This window comes from Ictidomys tridecemlineatus, chromosome 15 (genome assembly GCF_052094955.1).
Source record: "Ictidomys tridecemlineatus isolate mIctTri1 chromosome 15, mIctTri1.hap1, whole genome shotgun sequence".
In the NCBI taxonomy this organism is placed as follows: Eukaryota; Metazoa; Chordata; class Mammalia; order Rodentia; family Sciuridae; genus Ictidomys; species Ictidomys tridecemlineatus.
Window position 1 is genome coordinate 59,858,901 of NC_135491.1, and position 6,380 is coordinate 59,865,280.

The window sequence follows — 6,380 nt, forward strand, 5'->3', positions numbered from 1 at the left end:
CCGTTTTCCGCCATCGACAGTGTTGACCTGTAGACATACTACGTGTGTGGGGGTGTTGCTGTTGACCTGTAGACATACATACGTGTGTGGGGTGTTGCTGTTGACCTGTAGACATACATACGTGTGTGGGGGTGTTGCTGTTGACCTGTAGACATACATACATGTGTGGGGTGTTGCTGTTGACCTGTAGACATACATACGTGTGGGGGGGGTGTTGCTGTTGTTGACCTGTAGACATATATACGTGTGTGGGGGTGTTGCTGTTGACCTGTAGACATACATACGTGTGTGGGGGTGTTGCTGTTGACCTGTAGACATACATACATGTGTGGGGGTGTTGCTGTTGTTGACCTGTAGACATACATACATGTGTGTGGGGTGTTGCTGTTGACCTGTAGACATACATACGTGTGTGGGGGTGTTGCTGTTGACCTGTAGACATACATACGTGTGTGGGGGTGTTGCTGTTGACCTGTAGACATACATACGTGTGTGGGGGGTGTTGCTGTTGTTGACCTGTAGACATATATACGTGTGTGGGGGTGTTGCTGTTGTTGACCTGTAGACATATATACGTGTGTGGGGGTGTTGCTGTTGACCTGTAGACATACATACGTGTGTGGGGGGTGTTGCTGTTGTTGACCTGTAGACATACATACATGTGTGGGGTGTTGCTGTTGACCTGTAGACATACATACGTGTGTGGGGGTGTTGCTGTTGACCTGTAGACATACATACGTGTGTGGGGGTGTTGCTGTTGACCTGTAGACATATATACGTGTGTGGGGGTGTTGCTGTTGACCTGTAGACATACATACATGTGTGGGGTGTTGCTGTTGACCTGTAGACATATATACGTGTGTGGGGGTGTTGCTGTTGACCTGTAGACATACATACGTGTGTGGGGGTGTTGCTGTTGACCTGTAGACATACATACGTGTGTGGGGGTGTTGCTGTTGACCTGTAGACATACATACGTGTGTGGGGGTGTTGCTGTTGACCTGTAGACATACATACGTGTGTGGGGGTGTTGCTGTTGACCTGTAGACATACATACGTGTGTGGGGGTGTTGCTGTTGACCTGTAGACATATATACGTGTGTGGGGGTGTTGCTGTTGACCTGTAGACATACATACATGTGTGGGGTGTTGCTGTTGACCTGTAGACATATATACGTGTGTGGGGGTGTTGCTGTTGTTGACCTGTAGACATACATACATGTGTGGGGGTGTTGCTGTTGACCTGTAGGCATACATACGTGTGTGGGGGTGTTGCTGTTGACCTGTAGACATACATACGTGTGTGGGGGTGTTGCTGTTGTTGACCTGTAGACATACATACGTGTGTGGGGGTGTTGCTGTTGTTGATCTGTAGACATACATACGTGTGTGGGGGTGTTGCTGTTGTTGACCTGTAGACATACATACGTGTGTGGGGGTGTTGCTGTTGACCTGTAGACATACATACGTGTGTGGGGGTGTTGCTGTTGTTGACCTGTAGACATACATACGTGTGTGGGGGTGTTGCTGTTGACCTGTAGACATACATACGTGTGTGGGGGTGTTGCTGTTGACCTGTAGACATACATACGTGTGTGGGGGTGTTGCTGTTGACCTGTAGACATACATACGTGTGTGGGGGTGTTGCTGTTGTTGACCTGTAGACATACATACGTGTGTGGGGGTGTTGCTGTTGTTGACCTGTAGACATACATACGTGTGTGGGGGTGTTGCTGTTGACCTGTAGACATACATACGTGTGTGGGGGTGTTGCTGTTGACCTGTAGACATACATACGTGTGTGGGGGTGTTGCTGTTGTTGACCTGTAGACATACATACGTGTGTGGGGGTGTTGCTGTTGACCTGTAGACATATATACGTGTGTGGGGGTGTTGCTGTTGTTGACCTGTAGACATACATACGTGTGTGGGGGTGTTGCTGTTGACCTGTAGACATATATACGTGTGTGGGGGTGTTGCTGTTGACCTGTAGACATACATACGTGTGTGGGGGTGTTGCTGTTGACCTGTAGACATACATACGTGTGTGGGGGTGTTGCTGTTGACCTGTAGACATATATACGTGTGTGGGGGTGTTGCTGTTGACCTGTAGACATATATACGTGTGTGGGGTGTTGCTGTTGACCTGTAGACATATATACGTGTGGGGGTGTTGCTGTTGACCTGTAGACATATATACATGTGTGGGGTGTTGCTGTTGTTGACCTGTAGACAGATATACATGTGTGGGGGTGTTGCTGTTGCTGTTGTTGTGGGTGGGGGTGGTGTTGCTGCTGCTGCTGCTTGGGATGGAACCCAGGGTCTTCCTTGTGCATGCGAGGCAAGCACTGAGCTATATCCCCAGCCCCAAACATACATACATACAGTTTTTGTTGTAGGAAAATATGTGTAACAAAAACTTACCATCGTAATTCTTTTTTTTAAGCGTACAGCTGCGTGGATTAAGCATATTTACATTGTGTAACCATTACCACTATCTGTTTCCAGAACTTTCTCATCATCCCAGAAACGGTTCCCAATGGACACCTAACTTCCAATTTCCCCTATTTTAAGCTTTAAAAGGGTTTAGAGGGCTGGGATTGTGGCTCAGCGGTAAAGCGCTCTCCTAGCACAGGCAGGACCTGGGTTTGATCCTCAGCACCACATAAAAAAAAAAAAAAAAAAAAGGCATTGTGTTGGGTCCGACTACATCAAAAAATAAATATTTCTTTAAAATATGAAAGTATACAGTAAGAAGTCTGCTGCTCGGCCCCAGCCATCCAATTCTGGCCCCAGAAGTATCATGTTGTCAACTCTTTGCAATCTTTCTTTGACGTTTTTATGCACAATATAAGCAAATAGTCCCCGCTACCCTCCCCATCTTTCCTTTTCCACTTAAATGTCTCTTGGAGATCATCCCAAATCAGTACCAAACATTTGTTGTCTAGCATTACATAATTTATTTAAGCCATCCTCTGTTGATGAGCAATAGAGTTGTTACCAGTTTTTTAATACTGTAAACAATGCTTTCCCACACATTTTGTGACAGTGCATTTTTTTAAAAATTATTTTTAGGGCTGGGGATATGGCTCAAGCGGTAGCACGCTCGCCTGGCATGCGTGTGGCCCGGGTTCGATCCTCAGCACCACATACCAACAAAGATGTTGTGTCCGCCGAGAACTAAAAAATAATAAATATTAAAAATTCTCTCTCTCTCTCTCCTCTCTCTCTAAAAAAAAAAAATTATTTTTAGTTGTAGTTGGACAAAATACCTTTGTTTTATTTATTTAATTATTTTTAATTGTAGTTGGACAAAATACCTTTGTTTTATTTATTTATTTTTATGAGGTACTGAGATTCGGATCCAGGGCCTTCCATGTGCTGGGGGAGCACTCTACCACTTAGCCACACCCCCAGCCCTTGTGACAGTGTGATAGTGCATTTCTTTTTTTTTTTTTTTTAAATATATTTTTAGTTGTTGATATATCGACATTTATTTTATTTATTAATATATGATGCTGAGAATCAAACCCAGTGCCTCACACATGCCAGGCAAGTGCGCTACTGCTGAGCCCCAGGCCCAGCCCAGCCTTGTGACGGTGCATTTCTGTAGGAGAAATTCCTGAAGTGGAGGTGCCAAGCAGTATATGCCTGGGGTAATTTTGATAGCTGCTGGCAAACTGCCCTCTCCAGAAACCAATTCCATTGTTCAACTTTTTCTACCAAAGTAGAAGAGCTTGAACATGCCTCTGCTGACAGGTGCCCATTGTTAGTCTGAGAGCCCCAGGATTGCATCTTGTCCTTGCTTAAATTTGCATTTCAGATGACTCTTGATTTTAATTTCTCTTGCAATCAAATTTCTATTTCCTTCCTGAAAAGCCACTAAGATATCTTAGCCTCAACAACTTAGCAAGGCCCTAAGCAACAAGTGAGGCACTGTCTCAAAATGTAAAAAAAAGCTGGGGTGTGGCTCAGTGGTAAAGTACCCTGGGTTCAATCTCCAGGACCAAAAAAAAGAAAAACGGGGCTGGGGATGTGGCTCAAGCGGTAGCACGCTCGCCTGGCATGCATGCGACCCGGGTTCTATCCTCAGCACCACATACCAACAAAGATGTTGTGTCTGCCGAGAACTATAAATAAATAAATAAATAAATATTTTTTAAAAAAAAAGAAAAAAAAAGAAAAACGTTACTGAGTTGCTCAGACAACTCGGGAGCCTGGGAAGGGTGGAGCCAGAAGCCCCATGGACCTCAGTGATCTGTACTCTGGCCTGAGAGTGAAGAGAAAGATGTGTACGAAGCATCTGTTTTTTCCAGACAGGGCTAGGTGCTTATCTGTGTTCCTGGGTACCTTACCAATATCATTTTTTTTTTTTTTAAAGAGAGTGAGAGAGAGAGACAGAGAGAGAATTTTTTTTAATATTTATTTTTTAGTTCTCGGCAGACACAACATCTTTGTTTGTATGTGGTGCTGAGGATCGAACCCGGGCCACATGCATGCCAGGCGAGCGTGCTATGGCTTGAGCCACATCCCCAGCCCCTGATGTCATTTTTAAGGATCACAGTATTACATATTCATGATTTAAAGCCGATTGACAGACCCCTGCCACACCTACCCACTTCCAGGTTCTAGCTACTCAAAGGCAGCCACTTTTAAGTGAATTTTCCTCCATGTTTCTTCTGTGTAACCTAGTGTGGGGGGCACATGATTGCCACAGGTTAAGCATCCTAATCTGGGAATGTGAAATTCAAAATTCTCCAAACTGAAAGCTTTTAACACTGATGTTGAGTTCACATGTGGAGTTAGTGGAGTTATGATCACAGTTAAGACACAGGCACACGTGACATCCGGGCTCTGTGTGTAAGGTACACACAGAGTGAACGTGTGTGGGTGGACTTGGTTCGCAGTTGGGTGGTGTGGGCACGTGCCTGGCAGTGTGTGAACAGGCACAGGCTGCCTTCCTCGGTGGAGAAACGCTCCGGGAACCTCCAGCAGGAGGCAGGACGCACCCCTGCAAGCCTTCCACCTGGGTGCACTCGTGGGGCTGGAGTGCATGACTAGGTCACGGGCGTATGTGAATGTCCAGGATGAGTTCAAAGGGTCCCTCTTACATGACTATTTTTAGTTTGCTGTCCAAGTGGCTTGTGGGGTCACAGTGGAGGAGATAACAGAGAACAGGAGATTTGAAATACCCTAACAGTCTTCTGATTTGTTTGATTATCAAGAGTTTCAAAGCAGAAGGTGATAGGTCCAGGGGAAGCGGAAAAGCGGTTTGAAATTCTGTGCTACCTACCAATAACAGAGAGAGGGCACTCTCCCTGCTGCAGGCATGAGCACTCCCATTCTGCCCCGATTTCAGCAGCCACGTTCCAGTCTCGGATTGCCCTGTGCCCACGAGGCCCTGGAGACGCTGTTAAGGTGTACCTCGGGCTCAGAGGTTGGAGATGGGCCTGGGACTCTGTTTCCAGCTGTACCCAGGATTGCTGGTGCAGTGGTGGCCTCACCTTGTGTGACACTACATCGTGTACAGGCCCACGGCCCTGGAGTCGGGCCAGGCTGTTGCCCTGTGTATAAGGTGGGAGCCACGCTCCCTACAGAGGTGCTGGAAATGCTGACAGGTGCGAGCCAGCCGCTGGCACAGGGCTTGGCACAGAAGCCCTGAATAAAAGGTTGGGCCTTCCGTGTGGTGTGAGAGACGGGAATGTGCTGCCCAGGGCAGAAGTGGAGACGTGGGTGTCCTGGAATGTCATTGTGAGGCGCTGTGTGAGGTGGGCACAGAGGCTAAGGGTCACTTCCCAGGCTACAGATCCCTGGGACCCACCTGATTTTCCCTGAGCCAGGAAAATAGGAAGGTAGCTTTCTATCCCTTCAGTAAACACTGTGAAGTGTCTGTCGTGTGTGTGTGGGGGGGGGGGCATGGCTAAGCGTAGGGACACACACACCAAACACAGCGTCCAGGTCCTTGGAGAAGGTAAATGAGAAGGGAGGTCATTCTAGCTCCGTGCTGCAGGCTGGGGAGTGATGGGGCCCCCAGGGAGGACTAACCAGGACTGAGTACCTGCTGGGCCCTCGGGACTTGGCCTCGACAGGCCAGCAGAGGGGACCAGAGTGCAGCCTGGACACTGACCTCTCCCAGCCCCTGCATCAGGGACGGCAACCCCAGCAGGTGACCTGAAAGGAAGGTGTGGATCTGTGCGTGGGTTTTCCTGTGTCCCCTTCACTTCAGCCCAGTGCGTCCAGGTGTCCTCAGAGGCAAATGTCTGCACAGCAGTCAGCAAAGTGAAAGCCCTCAGCCGGGCCCCTGGAGGGCAGCCCAAGCCGTCCCTTCACAGGGGCCAGCAGCAGCCCTTGCAGGAACAGCACAGCACGTTTCTGAGGTC